General features: G+C 38.7%; 1 protein-coding gene across 1 annotated transcript in view; it reads left to right on the top strand.

The window, feature by feature from the left end:
- The window catches only part of Man1a2 (mannosidase, alpha, class 1A, member 2), a 145,302-nt gene that overhangs the window by 10,145 nt on the left and 110,133 nt on the right, over nucleotides 1–25,024 (top strand).

Genomic DNA, 25,024 nt, shown 5'->3' with positions numbered 1-25,024 from the left:
AAAAAAGAAATCTTAGCTAAATATTTGATAATGCAGGAAATAGAACATCTTCATTTTTTCGGTTGACTAGTATTTTAACTTTATAATCATCAGTGCTGAGAATGGTGTTTCACATAAATTAGTATAAAATGGCAAAACGTATAAAAGTATTTTCCTTCCTGCCTGCCTGCCTGTCTGTCAATCATCTAGCTATTGTATCTATGTGTGTGTATCTGAATATGCACATGCCATAGGGCTCATTGGAGCCCATGTGGATGTCAGAGGACAACTGGTGGGAGTCAGTTTTCTCTTACCTCATGGGTTTCTGAGGATCACACCCAGGTCATCAGGCTTGATGGCGAGTGCATCACCTGCTGAGCATCCCACTGCCCACAGAAGGCACGTTTAAAGGGCTTTTCAGAAACGCCTGGAAATTCTGCCATAACCTTAAGCCGAAATTCTGCCATAACCTTAAGCCAAAATTCATTTAATGATTTTTAAAATAAAACTGAAGTCAGCAACTGACATAGCATTAAAAATCAAACATTTTAATATTATACAAAGATCAACTAATACATTCTGATTAAAATACTAGAAGAATTGGCTTTCATAGTTGACTTAATTATTTTTGTTGTTTAAGGAGAAACATGTACAATACAGCATTGCAGCTCATAACATACAGTGGTCTTGAAACAGAGTTTATTGACATTGCATGGTGCAAGGTGGCACATGCAGTGTGAAGTATCCATGCTGTGTATTTAGAATCGGGGTTGCAGTGAAGGCAGGGATGAACTTGGGTGAGCATTGCTAGAGACACCCAGACTCATATGTTTGCTGTTGAGTACATCTTTGGTTATTGCATATTTGCTGTTGCCGTATTTTCATGCCTCCTGTACTCAGTTATGCGTTTCCATCTGTGCTCCTCACCCACATTTTAAGAAGCTGAATTCTACTAGCAGATCCAAAGTCTCCTCCTGCAAACCAGTTCCAAAGGACTCGAAACTGTGTGGACAGGCTGTCACAGCAGCGACCCCACTTCTGGTTCCAACTTTCTGTATTAGTTACTTTTCCTTTGCTGTTGCCAAATATCCAACAGGAAGCAACTTAAGGACAGAACGAATGGTTCTTTCTGGCTTTTGGATTAGAGTGAAGGTTGAGGAAGGCATGGCTCATGGTCTTGTCCAAGAATTAAAGAAAGGGACTGTCCATGCACATCTGGCCCCAGCCAGTGGATGTAATCTCCATCTTTAGGGTGGGCTCCTCAATCTATTTAACTGTTTTTGGAACTCAAACAGACGAGCTCAATGGAGTGCCTTATTAACGCCCTCAGTGTTTATTGTTTTAATTAAGTCCATAATTTAAACGAACCATTATAGTATAAGAGTTACAGATTTAATAGCAGTATTGCATTTTTAATTTTCTTGCTGTTTTTTTTTTAACTCCTTTGATACATTTTCTCTGTCTTTAGACCCCTAATATGTTTATTTTCTATTTTGAGACAAAGTCTTGCCATGTAGCTCAGATTTGCCGTGAACTATTGACTTTCTGCCTCAGTCTCCCAAGGTGGCAGTGTTACACCAATACCCATCTCCTTCTTAAGGCTTTTTGTCCTTTTGAGGGTGTGTTGTTTTGTCTTCTGGTAAGTCCGTTGAATAAATAGTCCAAGACTTTTGTAATATATTTTCCTCTGTTCAACTCTTGGTTGTTTGTGTTGCTTCTCTTTATTTAGATATGAATTAAATACGGACTGTGAGCTTCTTATTTGTGAGCAACAGACTAGAGTTGGTGCTTCTCTTATTATTTTTGTTCTTTGGATGAGAATACTGAATGACTACCTTTCTAAACTCTGTAGCTGAGGAACAAGTGGTTTGTATTCATACACTTACTGTATTGAGGAGTAGGTTTTTATGCCGTTCTCAAGTTGAAAATAAGTTGGTAGTGTCTCTTTGATTCCATCAAACACAGTGCAGCTGTTTTTCCTGGTTCGAGAGTTTGTCTCGGATATAATGAAGATGATTGGAAGATAAGGTAAGAGGTGTGGAGAGCTCTGTATGTAGGAAAATCTAGGCAGTGCTCTAGACTTTGATGGAGGCTCTGACTGGTCTCACTATACAAGTGACCTTCACTGAGATAGGGGCACTTGCTAGATGATAGATGAGTATTAAGGACAGCCTCGTTGTTTTAAATCCAAGTAAGGTTATCGATTAGTAAAGAGGGCATCTGGATTCTGATGCTAACTCTGTGATGACTGCGAGGTTATTGTATGTTTTTGGTTCTTTGATGGTCTGAGTTCTTCTTTGTTTTTTTCCTTCACTTTAAGTCATTCGTTTCTTGCACAAATGTAATGTGGGAGACACTGTGCTGTGAGCTGCTCACTCACAGGACAGCCTTTTGTATATTCTTATTTAAAGCCCAGTTTTCATATGAAGCAAAAATACCTATAACTTGGCATTATTAGTTTTAGCATTTTGAAACCACAGGATGCTTTTTATTCTTGTATTGGCTATTTTAAGATATGAGTATTAGATGCCATAATAGGTGGACAGTATTTATTATTATTGTTATTAAAACATATAAATGTTTTATAAAGTTTGCTCAAACTCTCATTTATTTACTCAAAAAGCTATGTTTTCTTTGGCTTTCTTAAAGAAGAGTTCTAGGGCTAGAAAGTGCATTTCTTAATTTTTCTATTTACTTCCTTATTAAAATACCAAATTTATAATCTTAGGATATTCCTTCCAAAATATTGACATTGATTTATGTTGTATAGATTAAGGTTGTCTTTTTTAAATAATTAAAATGTCACTGATTTTAAAATTGCTACCAGTTATTTTTTTTAAAGCAAAGGAAATAGAGTTTGCCTCTTTGAGTCCATATCCAGGTAGCTTTTCTGATAAGAAAGGTAGAATAGCTATAATTTAGGAGGACAGTCTATGTAACAATCATTTCAGTCAACATTGGACTCTGGATCTATACAGGATAGAACTCTTGTAACATTAACAGTGGGGCAAAAAACCAAAACAAACACCCAGCCTATCGCTTGACAGAAGCTTGGCGAACAAGGAGTAAGGGAAAAGAACCTGCAGCTGGATCTGGGGAGTACTCAGGGGATCCACAGGGAAGACTGCAGCGGAAGCTTTTGCGGACCTTAGTGAACTTTAAAAGTTTGAAAGCATAAACCCTCAACACCAAAAGGTTTTTGCTTAGTGAAGAAGAATGATGGTTGTACATTGTCTGTTTATAAGCAGAATATTATTTTCTATATTGACTGTTGTAAACCCTTGCATCTGTACTTGTGAAATACTTTGAGCATTTTTAAAATACTTTTTTAAATATTTCTTCTGTTTTTTGAATCCTCAGTTTTTGTTACTATTATTTTATTTATTAATAGCTTGACTTACTCCTTTAGCTCCTCTGTATTAGAGTCTTTAAGGATTTTTCAAATCTTTCTCATTGTTAGGGTTTACTTAAAGGATCATGTAGTCATTGGTTACTTACCTGTCTTTCCCAATACAGTCTTGAGGACGAATGACTATTTTATATTTTATTTCCAATGCTGCAGAAAGGCCCACTGGTAAAACAACAGTGGAAACCACTAGAAATAATTCATACTTGCCCAGTCTAGAACAAACTCAGTCCTTGAAATGTATCTGAAACTACTCTGCATTGGATTTCCATTTTTTTTTTCTGAAAAAAGCAAAAGGGTAGAAACATGTGACGATGCTTCCACGTGTTTAATCCTCTCTGGTTTCCATCAGATTTGTAAGTGGACTTTAGTAATCTCATTTCGATACTCTAACATTTAAATCATGTCTAAATTTGGAAAGTTTCCTGCAGAAGCTATGTATCAACGCAGGTACATGATATATTCCCTAATGATTGAAGATTACCAAAATATCCAAACTCAGTCTGTGTATTTCTTGAGTAGGAAAATGATTTTGTTTCTTTGTTTTTTCTGTTGGTTCAAATTCTGCTAGAAATGTTTATTTTGCTGTTGAATTCTTGCTAAAACTTTTTGTTTGAATATTGTTGAGATAAAATTTATAGTGGAGATTGTTTATTCAAATTGGGCTTTAAGATTTATTTAAAAACCTCCTTCAGAGGATATTTTTTGTGATATTTTATAGTCCAGAGGAAGGCATCATTAGGTAGCATTAGACTAAAAGGCAAGAAGTAGAGACTCTGATTTTAGTCTTGGCCTTTATTACTATTAAGATATTCTATTTAATGTTTTTTTTTTGTGCCTTGATTTACTTATTTATGAAGTGAAAGAATTGATCAAATCATGTTTTGCTCATGAATGTTAACTAAAAGTAATTTTTGCAATAGGGAACCGACAAGTGTGCAATGCTTTAGTTTATACAGCACACAGACTGACGAGATAATATGTTCTTTTTTTTTTTTAATAGAAATTAGTGTCATTTTTGTACATAAAAATAAGTTATAAAATATTTTTTAAAAGGTGACTAAATTTTGTTTATAGTTTGATTATACAGTATATACAAATTTAATAAACTAAAATGAGGGCTAAGATGGTGAGATGGTGGCTCATTGGGTGGGAGTGATTAGGGCATAAGTGTGAGGACCTGAGTTCAGATCCCAGAACCTATATAAAAGCTAGGGGTAGCCATGAACCAGTAGCCACAGGGCTGTGGGGAGTGGACTCAGGAGGCTCACTGGGCCTTGCTAGTCAGCTGGCCAGCCTAGGCAAAAGACAAAAAGGAGGGCTGTAGGTTCAGTGAGAGACCATGTTTCAAGGGAGTGTGCTGGAGAGGGCTAGAGCAAAGCTGAAAACAAGTGAAATGGCCGTTTTACAGTTCCAGTTCCTCATTAGTGTAAAGCAGTTTACTGCATGTTTCGTATGTGCCATCTCGAAGAAAGAGTTCAATATATTTACAAAGTGTTTCTAGGTGTCACTTTTCAGAGCTGTGCTGGCAGTCACATGTTTTGATTTACTATTTAAGCTGTGAGGGTAGATTTTTGGGAAAAACAGTCCCCGAGTGACCAAGTCACCAAGCCATTTAAAGGCGTTCACTGCCTCCAAGGCACAGATGTCCTCTGATTTAACACTATCATTTTCTAACCCCAGTGTCGAGAGATGTCCCTGAAAATACCTGCTTTCCTCTGTTCAGCCAATCTTACAAGTCAGGCAGTATTTTTTTTGAAAGGGAATAGGGTAATCTGGGTATGATATGTTATAGTTCTGCCTTTTGGCATTTTGACATTTATAGATTTAAGACCTCACCCTTATTATTTCTGTATCTCTTTTAGTTTCTCCTTAGTGGTACTGATACTACTATTATTTTATTAAATCATTAAATTATTCAGCAAGTGTTTGAGTTTTTAATATGTACCAAGTAGTATGCTAAGTAATGGGGGTTACTATGAAATACAGAAGATTAATTTTTGATAGTGGACTCTACTGAAATCCGAATATTACATTCAAATCGTAATATCATTCTTAATGCATTTGTCTGTGAGGTTCTGCTTTGATATTTGGATAGCTGCTCTCGTTTGTATTGAGGTTACTCATTGCTTTTGCTTTTATTTTTGTTTTTTCTGATATAGTTTATGTTATTAACTGTGTGTTTGATGTTTGGACTGGAAGTAAGTGACAGGCATGGCCACTTTTTGGATTAGTAATGGACTCCAGCATATGAAAAGAGAGGTCAGACACAGGCGTAGGTTAAGTAAATAGTGGTTTCAGTAAATAGATATTAGGCGCTGTGGCTTTGTACACTGTCACATGTGCATGCACAACTCCCAGTACTAAGGCAGAGCACTGTGGAAAGTCCGTGTTTGGTATGTGTCTACTGATGTGTTAAAAAAAAACCTGTCAAGTGTTTTTCCATCCTTTTGTGATGCCACAATAAACATTTGCCTTTTCACGACCCAGATTTTCATCCTCTAGTTAAAACTCCAGTGGCAGCACGTCAGGGTGAGGTAACCGTGAGTGTCTGGTTCTCTTGCAAACTCACTGAAAAATGAAAATTGACTGCGCCTTCATGAGAACTTTTAGCTCACATGAGAACATTATCCTGACAAATTTACAGTGTATTTTTCTTGATTCTGCAAGTCTAGGAAATTATCTCTGGAAAAACCTTGCACTGTTGAAGAAATGTTGAAGAATGTCCCCTGAAGCTGTCATGTAACAGGCTAAATGCCCCAAATTTCTGTCACTGTAGTATTAGTTAAATAAATTTTAATGGCTTCATATTTATAAAAAACTTCTATAGATCTTTCTAGTTACTACCAATAAAATCACAGTTTTTAATAGTTTTGTATCACTGCATTTTAATATCTCATGTTAAGTGCTCCCAAATCAGTCTTGGTTTTGGAAAAAGTTAAGGGCATATGTAATAGATGACCAGGCAACAATAAATGTCTGGGTCCCCAGTGTTTAGTGTTGTCAGTTCTTAACATTTCTTATTTTAGCTGAAGATGTATCTCTGAAGTCGGATTTTTTTTTTTTTTTATTAACTTGAGTATTTCTTATATACATTTCGAGTGTTATTCCCTTTCCCGGTTTCCGGGCAAACATCCCCCTCCCCCTCCCCTTCCTTATGGGTGTTCCCCTCCCCACCCTCCCCCCATTGCCGCCCCCGAAGTCGGATTTTGGGCTGACACTGTCATTATCAGAGTTTGGTTTTATATGTTCGTTAATGCCTCACACATTGTTCCATATTATGATTTGTGTATATTTTTGTGGCTCTGTTTCAGTTACCCACTTAGGTATTCTGTTGTGTAGTTAGTGCTGACGTTATGTGTTCCTCAGTAGAGAGATTTTTAGAAAGGATTGGTTCACTCTGCAGGAACATTTGGAGTGTATTATTAGGTGCATCTAGTTTTCTTCAAGATGAAAATGTGTAATTACTGGGTTGCAGTGTTGTTTCAGTAACCTGTGACATTTAGAGTTCTGAGTTGACACTTCAACCTGTGTCGTTATAAACCCTGGTATTATTTGACTACAGAACATTTTACCAATGTGATCACCTTTAGTTTGTGTTTTCTTGATTATTCATGAAGTGAGAATATTTGTGAACACATTTCTTGGTTGTTTAGGAGAGAGTGTATTCTTTGACACTCTCTCCTTCCTTTTGTGTTTGAGAAGGTGTTTCTTTGTGGTCCTAGGTGCTTTGGAACTTCTGGGCTCAAGGAAGGGAATCTTTAGCTTCAGTCTCCTGTCTCTGGGATGACAAACATGTGACAACTAACTACACTCAGCTATGTTGATTTTTCTTTAAAAATTTTTTTTGCCTTTTTCTTTCACATTTGTAGAAATTATACATTGTATGTGAGTTCTTTTGTTAAGTGTGCTAAACATTCCTTCTTGCTACAGGCACCCTGCTAGTGAATTTTTTGTGAACAAGACACAAACTAGACTCACCTCGGAAGAGAAAAACCTCAGCCGAGGAACTGCCTCCATTGGATTAGCCTGTGGTCTTTACTAATCGATGTAGCAGGGCCCAGCCCGCTGACGGGTGATCATCCCTGAACAGGTGGTCTGCACCTTAGAAGAGGATAGGCAGCTTGAGGGAGCAGGTCAGCAGGCAGCGTTCCTATGGCCTCTGCATCTGTTCCTGCCTTGGCTGCCCTTGATGGGCTATAACCTTTAAGAGTGACAGAACCGGGGTTGGGGGTTGATTTAGCTCAGTACCCTTGCCTAGGAAGCGCAAGGCCCTGGGTTCCGTCCCCAGCTCTGAAAAAAAGAACCAAGGAAAAAAGAAAAAAGAGTGACAGAACCTCTGCTTCCCCAGGTCGCTTTTGGTCAGTGTTTATCACAGCATCAGGCAGCAAAAGAGGACAGGTCCTTGTCTGTGTTTATATGTTTGTATCTTTAGTTTTATGTAAATTTAAAATTTTAATGAGATGTGAAATGATTAGCATTTTCTTTTATGGTCTTACTTTCTGGGTTTTATATTATAAAATTTTCCTGAAGTTACAGCCAACACTTTTAAATTCTTGTGTTTTTAAATTTTGCTTTTCATTTCTAAAGATCTAGTTACTCAGTACTGACTTTTGTAAATGATAAATAATGAGGAACTGATACGTTTTCATATCACCCATGTGTTTTCTTATGAATGTCCAGTTGTCTCTCTCTCACTTATTGAAGAGTCTTACCTATAGATTTATGATACCATTTATACTAGATGATTTGTTTCTGAGTTTTCTTTTCTTTTTTTTTTAACTATTTTATATATTTCCATTGGGACAATGTAATTTAGATGAGGGTAGATTAGATCAAGTGTGTTCTTCTAATGTGTTCAGAATTTTTCACCTTAATAATTCCAAGCTCATAAGTACTTTTATTCAGGCAAAATTCATTTAATGTGAAACTAACCATTTTAAAGTGATGACTTACTCAGTGGCATTTGTAGATATAATACTAACTACCATTCCTAATTTGAAAACAGTTTTAAACATTAAAGGAAAACATGGTTTCCTTTGAAGATAGGCTTTTCAGTTTCTGTAGACAGCTGTCAGAATTTTGATAAGAGATTACCTTAAAGGCTGAGGACTGCTTTGGGTACTATCAACCCCCTAACGATGTTAAGCCTTGGAGTTTGTGATAGGTTTCAGTTACTTAGGTCTGCCATACGTTCTTTCTGCATTGTTTATGGTTTTTATTCTCAGTATTTTTGCCACCTTAAATTGTTAAAGGTAAACCGCTGAACTGAGAACAGGACCCCCATTGAAGGAATCAGAGAAAGGACTGGAAGAGCTTGAAGGGGCTTGAGACCCTGTATGAACAACAATGCCAACCAACCAGAGCTTCCAGGGACTAAGCCACTATCCAAAGACTATACATGGACTGACCCTGGACTCCAGCCTCATAGGTAGCAATGAATATCCTAGTAAGATCACCAGTGGAAGGGGAAGCTCTTGGTCCTGCCAAGACTGAACCCCCAGCGAAGGTGATTGGGGGGAGGGCGGTAATGGGGAGAAGATGGGGAGGGAAATGCCCATAGAGAAGGGGACAGGGAGGAGTTAGGGGGATGTAGGCCTGGAAACCGGGAAGGGGAATAACAATCGAAATGTAAATAAGAAATAACCCAAGTTAATAAAGATGAAAAAAATTGTTAAAGGTGTTTTTTTTTATTGTCTCTTTAGCCATTATTAGAAATATTATTGTACTCTTGGCAGGGTGCGATGGCACACACCTTTAGTCCTAGCACTTGGGAAGCAGGGGAAGCAGTAGGTGGATCTCTGGGAGTTCGAGGCTGTCCTGGTCTATGTGAGTTCTAAGACAGCCAGGGCTACATAGAGAGATCCTGTCATGAAGTAAAAAACAAAACAAAACAAAAAACAAAAAGGAAATATGATTTTATTCTTAATTTATTGATTCATCTCTGGTATATTTAAACACATTTTTTAATGTCTGTAATTTATCTTGAAACTTTGATGCATCATTTATTAGCTATAGTAGTCCTTTTGTAGGTATTTTGTCATTTCAGGTATGCACACACCATGGCATCTGTGAATAGTCATAATTTTACTTCTGTTCAGTTTTGCATGCTTTTTTTTTCCTTGCTGAAATTTTATCTGCTCATACAGTACAGTACTGAAAGCTTCTCCGTCGAGTGCTGTAGCTGGGGCTTCATGTTGAAGTCTGCATCTTTTTCTAGTTGGTTATTATAAAGGGCGCTGCATTTTGTCATGTACTCCTTTATCGTAAGTTGAGAGGTTCCTTCATTATGTTCATGTGTTACATTTCATTCATTGAATTTTTTTCTTCAACCATTTTTGCATTGCTGGAATAAGCTCCAATTGTTCATGATGTGTAATCCTTTAAATATGATATAAGATTCGGTTTGCTAGAATTTTGTTAGGGATTTCTATACCTGCATTTCGAAGGGGTATTTGTGTCATTTATTTTTTTGCGATGTCTTTGTTTTTCCTGGTTTTCAGGGTAATACTAGTCTTATAGAATGAGTGAGGAAGTATTTCTCTCTCTGAAGAGTTTAAGGATTAATGCGAATTCTTTGGCTGCTCAGTAGAATTCACCTATAAAGTCATGTATTCAGGTAATGGTTGCTTTCCTGGTAAACAAGCAGGAGGACTTCTCAGGAGAAACTACGGCCCATCGGTGCTCAGTTCAGACAGCCTTGCAGAACAGGGTATAGAGATGAGCATCTTGCTGCATTTCAGATCTCTTCCCAGGTTTCTAAAAGTGCCTTGGTTGTGAGTGCTTAATGGTAAATAGTAGGCTTCGTGGCCAAGTTCTTATATTGCCCGTCTTCTCATCCAGCTATGACCGTTAACCATGTAGCTAGGGCTCCTCTCAACTTTTCAGGGTTTTGGTAGCTCAGAATTTTCTATTCTACATTGAATTGCCTTATCAAGAATGGAGAATGGACGGATTTGCTTAGTTGTTGTTACTAGACTATTCTGCATTACAGAGCTCCACGGGAGATTACAAATACTGGAAATTACCTGCAATGTATGTAACTGAAGTGTTTATTGAAAAGGAATTGGGTGTCTTTCAGACTTGACAATGTCTAGAGAACATAGATTTGGGAAATAGGCATTAAAACCAGGTATACAGAACCTTACTGAAGAGAGAGAACAGACTAGGGTACCACAGTCAGAGCTGTCGTCAGAACATTAGTTCAGTGTGATGCCTTTAGATGTGTGTGCCTCTGTTGCTAAAGTGGCATTCTGAAATAAACTAAGTCCTAATAACATGAGGGTCTGTAGAGTTCTGAATAGTTTTAACATGGATAGGATTTTGAAGAATGAGCATGAACTCACCACAACAGGAAGAGAGTGAAGGAGACTGTAGGAAAAGACCGTGAAGTGCGAAAGGTGTGGTAGCGCTGAGGTGCTAGGTTGAGGCGTGGTCAGAGGGTGGATCACAGGGGATTTCTCAGGATAGTGGACAGTGAAGGTTAGTAAGGAAAACTGGACTTGTAGTTTACATAGGGAGTGCTTGAGAAGGGAAGCTATTTATTTTTTATTTATTTATTTTTTTGGTTCTTTTTTTCGGAGCTGGGGACCGAACCCAGGGCCTTGTGCTTCCTAGGTAAGCGCTCTACCACTGAGCTAAATCCCCAGCCCCACTATTTATTTTTTTTATTTGAATAGGTAAAAGTCCCACAGCTCTAAGAGCCACGAAAACATTAAAGAACCAGTATTAGCAAGCAGCTTGTGCCTAACCAGAAGAGGTGGAGGAGCACTGAGTGACCATCTCAGTGAACACCAATCTATAGTTGCTTTTAAGCAGGAAGAAGTGTCCTGCTCAGAGTAGAACCATTTAATGTATGCTAAGCACTGTTTGGCATTTAACAGCATGGGAGACACTGTACATTTTACAATGAGACGGGGTGTGGAGTTGAACTTCTTCCAGATCACGTAGGCATCAGATTTCTGTGAGTATATGTAGGTTGGTGTCATTATACAGGTGAAGGCAGGTACAGGATAGAACAAGGCCTGTCATTAGACGAGGAGGAAGGATGGATGGGAGACAACTAATTTTGACAATTTCATGCATGTACACAATGGATCTTGATTATGTCTTCCCTACCCTCTCCTTTCCTCTTCCTCAGATCCCCCCTCCTGCCTTTATATCATCTGGCTGTTTGTAACCACTGAGCCCACTCAGAGCTTAAATGCTGACTGATCTCGTTGACTCTATCTTGCGCAGTTAGTTACCCATAGCTGTAGTGAGCTCATGCCTTCAGACACCAGGTCCTGCCCTGAAGACAGCATGTTATAGCATTCTTTCCCACCCTCTGGCTTTCATCGTTTCCATCCCCTTTCTGCGATCTTCCCTGGCCTTTGGGGAGGTGTAGATGTCCATGTAGGCCTGAGTGAGCACTCCTTAGGCACTTGTTCTCAGCGCCTTGACCAGTCCCGAGTCTTTCCATTCGCCACTGTTCATTGCAGAAAGAAGTTTCTCTGGGCAACGTTGAGAGCGGTACTAACCTGTGGGGGGTGGGGTCTAAACGTCCATATTTAGAAGACAGTTTGACGACATGTCCATTTCGTAGAACAGCAGTACTGTTCCCCCTAAGACCTGTGACCTCAGAGGCCATGAGATCTTGATCAGGTTTATAGTACTCCATATATAATATATATGTTCTCATATAATGTACACATACACACACATACATATATCTCTATATCTCTGTATATCACCTCATATAATATATGAATTCCCTCTGTAGAGCAGAAAGCGTTGGTTACTCCCAGTACCTTTATGCTGCTATTGCATCAGACTTTTCAAACATTGTTTGGGTATTCTAGGTCTTGTAAATCTAAAGTCAGCTTTCAAGTTCTGTAAAAGCCTGAACATTTTGTGTGAATATGACTTTGGGAGAATAGTTGTTTAACAACATTGACTCTGATTCACAAATATGGTATGTCTTTTTTACTAATTTGGATTTGTGTAATTTGTGTTTATAGTACTCAATGTAAGGACTTATATGTCTTTCTTTAATTTGTTCTTAAAGTAATTCACATTTTATACTACTTTAGTTTTAAAATGTTTGCTCTTTTTATTTGTTAATTTATAAAAATGTATCTTATTTGAGTATTCACTTCATGCAGCAATCTTGCAAAATAGCATATTTGTATTAGCTCTCTCTCTCTCTCTGCCTGCCCTCCCTCCCTCCCTCCCTCCCTCTTCCTCCCTCCCTCTCTCTCTCTCTCTCTCTCTCTCTCTCTCTCTCCCTTTCTTTCTTTCTTTCTTTCTTTCTTTCTTTCTTTCTTTCTTTCTTTCTTTCTTTCTTTCTTTCTTTCTTTCTTTCTTTCTTTCTTTCTTTCTTTCTTTCTTTCTGGTGTGTGTGTGTGTAGTCCTGGCTGTGCTGGAACTCACTCTATAGCCCAGGTTAGCTTCAAAGTCAGAGACCTACCTGCTTCTGTCAGAGTACTGGAATTAAAGATGTGGACTACCAGGTTGCACTACCACAGAACTTTTATGTAATTATATTATCTGTAAATAAAACATCTTTATTTCCTCCCCAATTTTCATGTCTTTTACTTTCTCTTTTCTTATTCTCTTAGTTAAGCCTCTAATATCATAGATGTAGTAAAAATGCTTGTTAAGCATAGCATGAACATGTTGTTTTTCATCTTTAAATATGATCTCAGGTGTAGGTTTTACACGGACATTTCTGTCAGATTACGATTTTCTCTTATATTCCTAGTTTGCTGAGAGTGACTTTTTTTCAATTAAAAAAAATCAAGAGTGGCTACTTAACTTTATCAGTGATTTTTCTCTTTATGCTATGTTCATTCCTTTAAGTCTAATGTAGTTTTCTTTTGCACTATTAATTTCATATGTCTCTATGCATGTACACATTGTATGCATGTGTGTATGGGTATGCTTGTATGTATGTTATGCATGTATGTATGTATGTGCATGTGGGAGTGCTGTATGTATGTGCATGTGTGCCTGTGTGTGTGAATGCTTGGTGTCAGACAGTGCTTATGTGAGGTCAGAGAACGACTTACAGTTTGGTCGTCATCTTCTGCCATGTGGGTCACAGGGATCAAACTGAGGTCTTCAGGCTTAGCCATGGGATACCTTTACCTACCGAGGCGTCTCTCTGGTCTCTGGTCTTGTGTTCTGGTTTTTGAATGCTAATGGATATTTGGTCATTGTATACTATTGAATCCTACAAGGGTTTTTCTCTGTTCATGAGATACTGTGGTCACTAGTTTTATTTATTAGCTTCTTTTATTTGATTCTAGTGTTAAGGTAATACTGGACTCATAAAATGAATTGTTTTTCTTCTTTAGTTTCCCAAAGTTTCTGTGGAGCTGATAGTAATTTCTTCGCCTTGGTAGAAGTCTTTGGTAGAAGTTTTTGGTAAATCCTTGGTAGAAGTCTTCAGGGAAGTCATCCTAACAGGTTATATGTGTGTGTGTGTGTGTGTGTGTGTGTGTGTGTGTAAGATTGCTGTTGTGCCTCTCTTCTTATTTCTAACATTGGAAATTTGTTATGATTTTAGTGCCTTTTACCCAGTAACCAGTAAGAGAAGGGTAAGGATATAAAACCAACTTTACCTGACATTTGTAGATTACTACCTAATAACAAACAGTAAGACATACATTCTGTTAAATGTAGATGCAGTATAGTTTTTTTTTTGTTTTTTGTTTTTTTTGGCTCTAATTAAAGGACTTGGGTCATGTGAAATATGTTCTTCGATTCAGTGAAAGAAAAGCACTTTGGTAACATGATGGCATTGGATAATCTCTAAATGTCTGGAAATGGACACCTTCTGAACCATGAGTCAGAGAGGAAATGAAAGTGCAGTTGGATGAGCAGTTAGGTTGTAGTGGACTCAATGCGCTGGACTGTACACTTGAGCTGTGTGCATGGAAAGAAACAATCTTATCCTTATTCTGAGATGCATTGTGTGATACTGATGGAGCTGCTGCTGGATGAAGAAGACATCCTGCCATGTATTTGCTTTTGAGATAGGGTCATGGCAGCTCAGGCTGATCTAGAGCTCACTATGTAGCCCAGGCTGGCCTCAAACTCACACTCCTTGCCTCTGCTTCCCCAGCGCTGAGATTATAGGCGTGTGTCATCATGCCTAGTTATTGAGATATGTGTTACAAAACATGCAGTGCACCCATTTTAGTTGTTCGCTGACAGAATGCCAGGAATGTTTTAGTTCACAGATGCAGAAGTGTCAATCCATCGTGGAATGGAGGACATGTTAAACAGAGCAGTCTGCATCATGGTGGTGAGGCAGGAAGAGAGCAGGGACAGTGTGCCCACAAGAACCGGCTTCAGTGGCCTACTTTCTGGAGTTTAGTGTTCAACACCTGAAAATTCCAGAACCTCCCAAAATAATGCCACTAACTGAGGATAAGTAAGATTGCGTATGTGGTTCATTTTATATTAAGGCCATAATATTCATGTAGAGTTAGGTGGGAGCTTGAACTGTATCCTTTAGGCAGATGACTTCCAAATTTACCTGTCCACCCTAGTAGCTGAGTTCTGTGCTTTGGTGACTTAGCATGACTCAAGTCATACTTATCTTCTCACTCTTTCTTTTTACCAGTTTCTTTTGTGTGTGTATGAATGTGCACATGCACATACATATGTCTGTGCATACACATGCACATGCACACGTGTCTGTGCATGTGTGTGAAGACCAGAAGCTGATATCAGCGTCTTCTGTTGCTCTCCACCTTATTTATTGATTTATTTTGAGACAGAGTCTTTTACTCAACCTGGAGCTGATAGATTTGATAGAGTAGCTGGCCCCAGGTCCTTTTGTCTCCACCATACCTGGACTGCTATTAGAGGTGTATATTGAGCTTTTTTTTAAATCAGGGCATGGAAGCACATGCTGTGATTTAAAAAAAAAAAGTGTATGTGAGTGCACTGTAGCTATTTTCAGACACATCAGAAAAGGGCATCAGACCCCATTACAGATGGTTGTGAGCTACCATGTGGTTGCTGAGAATTGAACTCAGGACCTCTGGATGAGCATGCAGTGTTTTTAGCCTCTGGGCATCTCTCCAGACCTCCGTTGAAATTTCGCCAAGATTACAGGCATGTGTCATTAACCTAAGCTCTGTGCGGTTGGGGTGCGTTTTTGTTCATTTGCTTGCTTATTGTTCTTGAGACATGATTTAGGATCTGAGCTTAGGTCCTCATTGCTTGTGTGGCAGGCACTTTACCAACAGAGCCTCCTTACCTTATCTCCTCTCCACCCCCTTCCTCCTTTATTCTCGGTGTTAACTAATGATACGCCTTTCTTTCAAGTTAGTACAGAAAAATATCACTTTTAACTCCCTTCTCTTTTTATATTTATAGGCCCAATTTTATTTTACTTTTTTTAAAGATAAAACCCCTCCCTTCCCTTTTCATATGTATTCACCCAGATTTAATGATTTTTGTTTTTTTTTTTTAAGATAAAAAGAAAACTTTGTGTCTGTATGGGGTATGAACTGCTGTGTGAGGAGAGCATTGTATTCCTTGGAGCTGGAGTTAGAGGTAGTAGTGAGTTGACAGACATGGGTTCTGAACTTGGGTTTTCCAGAACAACAGTAAGAACTCTTAACCACTTAGTCATCTCTCTAGTCCCTTGGTTCTAACCTTCTAAAATCTCTAATATTTAGAGCTTTTTCTTCAAATCTAATTTGGCGCCCCCACTTCATATATATGGTGTCTTTGATCTTCTAATTCCTTCCCAGTCTCTGTTTTTTTCTCTACCTAAGTTAGTCTTGACAGCGTCTTAAGCGCAGTTGTGCTGTTTCAAATTGAAGCCCTTTAGTACCTTCCTCTTATAATCAGGAGCTACTGTAACTGTTATTTGTGCTTTTCCTTCCCCACCCATTTTCTTGTTAAACTTAGTCTATCCTACTGTAGTGTGTTTCTTTCCAGCCGACCTGGTTTGCTTTCTTGGCCATGACAGACAAAGCACTTTGTTTAGTCACTTTTTTGTGCCACCGCACACTCTACTTTCTTGTTCAGCCTGGCAGATTCCCATGCCTTTAATTTCTATTTGACAACCCCTCCTTCTCTGTCTATGCAAATCTGTTTTCAGGCCATACTCTGTATTGTTAACATATAGTTATATTCTCTATGTGTGGTTTATGTTTTCTGTAACAGTTGCTGGGTCCTATTTCCTCTGTTGTGATTTACTCATTGTGTACTCTGCTTACAAATTTGATTCATTCCTATCAGCAAATCGTGTGTGTGTGTGTGTGTATTCCCAGAGCCTATTAAAGTTCTCTTTACTTTTGGGGAATGCTGGCTAATTATCATTGAATTTAGTGAGTGGTAACTATTAATTTGAACAAAAATTACTATTAAGAGGAAATCCTATTAAGACTTATGTTAGACTGATCAATAACTGTGTTCATTATATAAGCAGAAATGAGTTAACAGCCAAATTAGTGTTAGTACCCGAAGAAAGACAGTGAGTTTGTGTTGCTGGTCATGGGCTGTGTCATTGTGTAGCAATCAGTGCTTTGGAGCCCGGGAATCTGGTGATAGATTGGTTCAGTGGTTTTCTCAGTGCTTGACTTCAAATCTCAAGTCTTTTCATGTGGCTGATACATTGCTTGTATTGAGACAGTTAGGCTTCTCCAGTAATGTGTCTGAAGCAGAGGATTCACTGTTATGGAATGGGGAGTCCCGGTGGTACGGTTTGTCCTCCGATTCTTAGCATAATCAGTCTGCTAGAAAATGCATGATTTGGACGACCATAATAGTATACAGAAAGTTCCTTGTTGTTCATGTGAGAGTGCTATTCTGTGCAGATAGACTACATCCATTTGCGACTGAGAACATCTTAGACTGAATTGTGAATAACTCTCTTATAATAGTTGGCACCATGTCATATCCTGGCCACCTCCACATTTGATAGGTCCTTCTGTCATGGCCTTGAAGGTGAGCCATTTCTTTTTAGAAGGTCTTAATTTTCTTTAGGCACATTGCACTAAATTGTGTAGGATTTCAGTTGTGTTGTTTCACTATTTTCTTTACCAGTTGCCAATTGTTCTCTAGTCATTTTCTGAAACAATTCTTGTCTGTATTGTACATTACTAGCAATTTACATAACTCAACTATTTTTCCTACCTTCTATGAAATTAATATTATTAAAACCAGATAGTTGAAAAGGCTGTTTCAAAGATAACTTTAGAATTTTAAGGTGTCAATTTTAGCAAGGAAATAGTAGGCACACCCAATCTCACCTGTGGAAATAAACACGGTGTTGCCATGGAAGAGGTCATGAAGTGGGAGTTGGAAGGCTTGGCGTCCAGAAGGACGGGAGCAGAGGCTGTGACGGGTGGAGAGTGTCTGCGGAGCACTGCCTGGCAGACCCTCCCTGCTGCGCTCTTACTGTGGTGGTTTGTAGGTTCCTATAGACTTGTGCCTGTGACAGAAGACTGTTTCAACGTCCTGTTCATTCTTCCTATCATCTCATGTTTAGTTTCTGCTGCTGACAGTTTCCCACCGCAGTCAGGTAGAAGCTGTGGTAGCATCTTGTTCACTCATCTTGAAGGGAATGGCTTTTGTAGTTTAGGAGTGATACTGAGTGACAAGAATTATATTTGCCTTTGGAAAGTATCTTTTATTTGGTTGTTTTCTCTTTTTCTGCTTTGATAGGAGGTACAGCCATTATAAATGGATGTTGAATTGTACTCTATTTTTACTTCTAATGAATGATTTAATTGTTTTTTTTCTTTAATCTATTAGTGGACAAATTTTATTGGTAGAATTTTCTAAAGCTCTTAATATTTGAGGAAGAACTCCAGTTATGTATTATCCATTTAGTCCTAATGTTTTCCTCTAAAATGCTAAAATTTAAGGAGTTCAAATTCTTTTTTTAAAAGTAATTATAAAATTTATGTAAATTGTCAGTTCCCACATGTTGCTTTCAAATGTACTTCACTTGTGGCTGAGCAATTGAATCTAGCATTTAGCTAATAAAGTAAAATATTGGGAGCTATTACATGACAGTATTATTAACAGCTAGATGTTCTGTTACTAACTACCTCATGAGTTTTAATGTGGGTTTGAGGGTGAACTTGGCAGGTTGCTTGCTTAAAGACTGTTGTTATAGGCAGCCCTTTGACTGTCTCACACTTTGGCTAGGGCTTGGAACTCGTTTGCCTTATTTCTTTTTGAGCCTTTGTCATCTATTGTGGCAAGCTTTCCATGACAGGTTTGAACAGAAAGCAAAATCTCTGAACATAATAGTTTTTTTTTTGTCTTATTAGAAGACATATTTATTCAAAAATCTCTTACCATGGTACAAGGAAAGAAAGGATCACGATGCCATGAGACTGCTAGAGAAACTTCTAACCCAGGAGTTCGAGTTGGCTTAGAGTCAAAGAAAGAGTTTAAGAGTGCTTTAAAAGGAGGGGAAGAACATGTGCAGGAAGCCATGGAAAGAGGCGTTTAGGGGACCACAAGGGGTGTGGCTGAGCACAAAGGACGTATGTGCATGATGAGTCTGCAGGGACCGAGGGAGGCATATTGTGTAGCCTTTTGTTTTAGTATGGATAGTAGAAGCCTTACCATGTGGAAGGAGTAAGTAAAGGGTTGCAAGTGCGGGTGCCGCGGTTGTATGGTTGCAGAAAGCTTTTTGTCCTGCCGTGTTCTTCTCAATTCTCTGTTGGGGAATTAAAACTTTTTCTGGACAGCATTGAGAATATTTAGGGAGCACAATGAGAATGTCTATTGGATTCCATTTAGGTGACGAGCGCTATTTACTAGGATGAAGACTGACAAAATAAAGAGAGTTTTAGGGATGGAACCACTATTCTAGTTTGGATTGTCCAATGAAGGCTTCAGAGAAACAGTTACAAACACTGTTTTGGGATTTGGGTTAGAAATAAGAATTTTCCTTTTGCTAAGTGAATAAAACTAATTTTATATTTGCATATGATCTTTGAGTTCATATCACATGCATTTTATTCACAATTCAGTCACATTTTCTGAAAGATGTTTTAATTTTTGTAGATGGCCTAAGGCTGTTGGTCTAAGAGACTAATTTTATTCTTTCTTTGTGCCCTTTGGTTCAGATCTTGAAGTAAGACTTTTACTTGGAAGCCTGCTCAGCTGCTGCTCTGTGGGAAGCTGTGTGGTTAGAGAAGAAAATATTGAGACCATAGCAAAGTAGCCGAACTGTAGTAGGCTTTAGACATGCATAGCCTGGGAGTTTAACATTGATTCATCTATTTCTGGAGGTTTTTGTGTTGAGCAGTTTTCAAGCCATCTAGAAACAAACACAAGTCCTATGCATGTAGCATCTTCTCATGGCTACATGTTTAGGGAACTACTTGAACTAACAGCTGCTGTTCCCAGGGATTTGCAGGTACCACATAAAGAATTTAGGAGTTATAATCTTTAATGGTGGCCTTAAGATTGAAGGTTTGTGCAAATAAGAGTGCTGTTATAGACACATGATCAGAGAAGTGTTGGTACTGGACTAGAGGGGAGAGAGTAGGCACGTCTTATGCTACTTTTGCCTTTTTTTAAAACATACATTTATTTATTTATTTATTTATTTATTTATTTATTTATTTATTTAATTTTTACAGTTCAATCATTACCCGCCTCCTGGTCCACCCTGCAATAGTTCTTCATCCAATTCTTCCTCCCCTCCTGTCACCAAGAGTATCCCCCTGCCCCAAAGCCAGGCCTCCCCACTCCCTGGGGGCCTCTAGTCTCTTGAGGGTTAAGTACATCTCTTGCTGAGGCCAGACTAGGCAGTCTCCTGCTGTATATGTGTCAGAGGCATAGGAATAGTTAGTATATGCTGCCTGCACTCTTATACCTTTTCAGCTTCCCTAAACAGGAAGAAAGGAACACATTCTGGGAAAGACTGTAAAAATGTAAAAGGCCCAAATCATCCTAAAACAAGGCCTACATCTTTAAAGACAATATCTATACATGCGTGGTTTTATTTCTGGGTCTTCAATTCTATTCCGTTGATCAACCTGTCTGTCTCTGTACCAATATGATGTGAGTTTTATCACTCACTATTGCTCTGTAGTACAGCTTGAGGTCAGGGATGGTTCTGTTATTGTTAAGAATTGTTTTCACTATCTTGGGTTCTTTGTTTTGCCATATGAAATTGAGAATTGCTCTTTCCATGTCTTTGAAGAATTGTGTTGGAATTCGATGGGGAGTGTGTTTGATCTGTAGACTGCTTTTGGTAGAATGGCCATTTTTACTATGCTAATCCTACCAATACATGAGCATGGAAGATCTCTCCATTTTCTGAGGTCTTCTTCACTTTTCTTCTTGAGAGACTTGAATTTTGTCATAAAGATCTTTCACAGGTTTGGTTAGAGTTACCCCAAGATATTTTATATTATCTCTTCTAGTAATCATGTGTGCTTGGCAGAGGCTTTCTGTCCTACTGAGAAAAGGGGGCTCATCAGAGAGGTGACATATGTTTATTGTCACCCTGCTAATGAAGATACCACAGGCCTCACTGATGGCATAGTCAGAGAGATGTCCTTGGTTAGTGTGTTCTGTGTTGCTAAAAGGGCTGTGGAGAATAAGGAGACTAAGTAAGTAATTTTTGGAAATGTGTCAGCCATATCTTTCAGAAAGCTCAGGCCCTGTAAAATGGTCTTCATTCATTGAGAAGCTTTGAAAAAAAAAAAAAACAGATGGGACATGTTGTGGGCTGTGTCCCATGCCATCCACTTCAGCTCACTCTAGATTAGTGTATAATGCCTGTTTACAGGGGTGTGGTGGTGGGGAGATCTTTACAGTTATGCCTGAGAGCCTTTGCAAACACGGTGGGCTTCTGAGTGTTACTCAACAGTTAGTGAGGCAGTCGCCATGCTGGGAGCTGCTACTGAGCTTAGTGGCTACATACTGTGCCCAGTAAGTTTGGACACCCATCATTTTTTTTTCTTTTTTATTGGATTTTTTTTATATATACATTTCAAATGTTATTCCCTTTCCCGGTTTCCTGGACATAAGCCCCCTATCCCATCTGCCTCCCCTTCTTTGATAAGGGTATTATTCCCCTCTACACCCATACCCCTTCCCATCTCCCCCACCCCTCAACATTCCTCTACACTGGGGGTCCAATTTTGGCAGGACCAAGGGCTTCTCCTTCCATTGGTGCCCAACAAGGCTATTCTCTGCTACATATGCAGTTGGAGCCCTGGGTCAGTCCATGTATAGTCTTTGGGTAGTGGTTTAATCCCTTCAAGCTCTGGTTGGTTGGCATTGTTCTAATGGGGTTGCAAGCTCCTTCAGCTCTTTCAATCCTTTCTCTAATTCCTCTAACTGGGGTCCCGTTCTCAGTTCAGTGGCTTACTGCTAGCGTTTGCCTCTGTATTGAACATGCTCTGGCTGTGTCTTTCAGGAGACATCTATATCCGGTCCCTTTCAGCATGAATTTTCTAGCTTCATCAATCTTATCTAGTTTTGGTGGCAGTATATATATGGGCCACATGTGAGGCAGGCTCTAATGGGTGTTCCTTCTGCCTCTGTTCTAAACTTTGCCTCCACATCCCCTCCTATGAATATTTTTATCCCCTTTTAGGAAGGAGTGAAGCATCCGCATTTTGGTCATCCTTCTTGAGCTTCATGTGGTCTGTGGATTGTATCTTGGGTAATTCGAGCTTTTGGGCTAATATCCACTTATCAGTGAGTGCATACTATGTGTGTTTTTCTGTGATTGGGTTACCTCACTCAGAATGATTGTTTTCTAGTTCATTCTATTTGCCTATGAATTTCTTGAAGTCATTGTTTTTGATAGCTGAGCAGTACTCCTTAGTGTAGATGTACCATATTTTCTATATCCATTCCTCTGTTGTAGGGCATCTGGGTTCTTTCCAACTTCTGACTATTATAAATAAGGCAGCTATGGTGGAGCATGTGTCTTTGTTGTATGTTGGAGCATCTTTTGGGTATATGCCCAGGAGAGGTATAGCTGGGTCCTCAGGTAGTGGAATGTCTAATTTTCTGAGGAACCTCTAGACTGATTTCAAGAGTGGTTATACCAGTTTGCAATTTCACCAAGAGTGGAGGAGTGTTCCTCTTTCTCCACATCCTCGCCAACATCTGCTGTCACCTGAGTTTTTGATCTTAGCCATTCTGACTGGTATGAGGTGAAATCTCAGGGGTGTTTTGATTTGCATTTCCCTGTTGACTAAGGATGTTGAGCATTTCTTTAGGTACTTTTCAGCCATTTGATATTCCTTAGTTGAAGATTCTTTGTTTAGCTCTGTATCCCATTTTTTAAATAGGGTTATTTGACTCTCTGGAGTCTAATTTCTTGAGTTCTGTGTATATATTGGATATTAGCCCTCTATCAGATGTAGGATTGGTAAAGATCTTTTCCCAGTCTGTTGGTTACCGTTTTGTCCTAATGACAGTGTCCTTTGCCACAGAAGCTTTGCAGTTTTATGAAGTCCCATTTGTTGATTCTTGATCTTAGAGTATAAGCCATTGGTGTTCTGTTCAGGAAAATTTCCCCAGTGCCCATGTAATCAAGACTCTTCCCCACTTTTTCTTCTATTAGTTTGAGTGTATCTGGTTTGATGTGGAGGCCCTTGATCCACTTGGACTTAAGCTTTGTACAGAGCGATAAGAATGGTTTGATTTGCATTCTTCTACATGCTGAACTCCAGTTGAACCAGCACCATTTGTTGAAATGCTATCTTTTTTTTCCACTGGATGGTTTTAGCTCCTTTGTCAAAGATCAAGTGACCATAGGTGTGTGGGTTCATTTCTGGGTCTTCAAGTCTATTCCACTGATCTACCTGCCTGTCTCTGTGCCAATACCATACAGTTTTTATCACTATTGCTCTGTAGTACTGCTTGAAGTCAGGGATGGTGATTTCCCCAGAAGTTATTTTATTGTTGAGTATCATTTTTGCCATGTTGGGTTTTCTTGTTATTCCAAATGGATTTGCAAATGGCTCTTTCTAACTCTATGAAGAATTGAGTTGTAATTTGATGGTGATTGCATTGAATCTGTAGATTGCTTTTGGCAAAATGGCCATTTTTACTATATTAATCCTGCCAATCCATGAACAAGGGAGGTCTTTCCATCTTCTAGATCTTCTTCAATTTCTTTCTTTAGAGACTTGAAGTTCTTGTCATACAGATCTTTCACTTGCTTGGTTAAAGTCACACCGACATATTTTATATTATTTGGGACTATTGTGAAGGGTGTCATTTCCCTAATTTCTTTCTCAGCCTGTTTATTCTTTGAGTAGAGGAAGGCTACTGATTTGATTGAGTTAATTTTATACCCAGACACTATGCTGAAGTAGTTTATCAGACTTAGTAGTTCTCTGGTGGAACTTTTGGGGTCACTTGAGTATATCATCTGCAAATAGTGATATTTTGACTTCATTTCCAATTTGTATCCCTTTGACCTCCTTTCATTGTCTGATTGCTCTTAGCTAGGACTTGGAGTACTATATTGAATAAGTAGGGAGGGAGTGGGCAGCCTTGTCTAGTCCCTGATTTTAGTGGGATTGCTTCAAGTTTCTCTCCATTTAGTTTAATGTTAGCTACTGGTTGGCTGTATATTGCTTTTACTGTGTTTAGGTATGGTTCTTGAATTCCTGATCTTTTGAGGACTTTTATCATGAAGGGATGTTGAATTTTGTCAAAAGCTTTCTCACCATCTAATGAAATGATTATGCGGTTTTTTTCTTTGAGTTTGTTTATATAGTGGATTATGTTGATGGATTTCCATATTTTGAACCATCCCTGCATCCTTGGGATGAAACCTACCTGATCATGATGGATGATTGTTTTGATGTGTTCTTGGATTTGGTTTGGGAGAATCTTATTGAGTATTTTGGCATCAATATTAATAAGGGAAATTGGTCTGAAGTTCTCTTTCTTCGTTGGGTCTTTGTGTGGTTTAGGTATAAGTGTAATTGTGACTTCATAGAAGGAATTAGGTAGTGTTCCTCCTGTTTCTATTTTGTGGAATAGTTTGAACAGTATTGGTATGAGGTCTTCTATGAAGGTCTGATAGGATTCTGCACTAAACCTATCTGGTCCTGGGCCCTTTTTGGTTGGGAGACTTTTTTTTTTTTTTTTTTTTGGTTCTTTTTTTCGGAGCTGGGGACCGAACCCAGGGCCTTGCGCTTCCTAGGTAAGCGCTCTACCACTGAGCTAAATCCCCAGCCCCGGTTGGGAGACTTTTAATGACTGCTTCTATTTCTTTAGGAGTTATGGGGTTGTTTAGATGGTTTATCTGTTCCTGATTTAACTTTGATGCCTGGTATTTGTCTAGAAAATTGTCCATTTCCTCCAGATTTTCTAGTTTTGTTGAATACAGACTCTGTACTAGGATTTGGTGATTTTTTTTTTTAACTTCCTCAGATTTTGTTATGTCTCCCTTTTCATTTCTGATTTTGTTTAATTTGGATAGATTCTCTGTGCCCTCTGATTAGTCTGGCTAAGGGTTTATTTATCTTGTTGATTTTCTCAAAGAACCAACTTTTGGTTCTGTTGATTCTTTCTATGGTCCTTTTTGTTTCTACTTGGTTGATTTCAGCTCTGAGTTTGATTATTTCCTGCCTTCTACTCCTTCTGGGTGTATTTGCTTCTTTTTGGTCAAGAGGTTTTAGG

This window comes from Rattus norvegicus, chromosome 2, assembly GCF_021556685.1.
Source record: "Rattus norvegicus strain SHRSP/BbbUtx chromosome 2, alternate assembly SHRSP_T2T, whole genome shotgun sequence".
NCBI classification, from domain to species: domain Eukaryota; kingdom Metazoa; phylum Chordata; class Mammalia; order Rodentia; family Muridae; genus Rattus; species Rattus norvegicus.
This window is presented reverse-complemented; position numbering and strand designations above follow the sequence as displayed.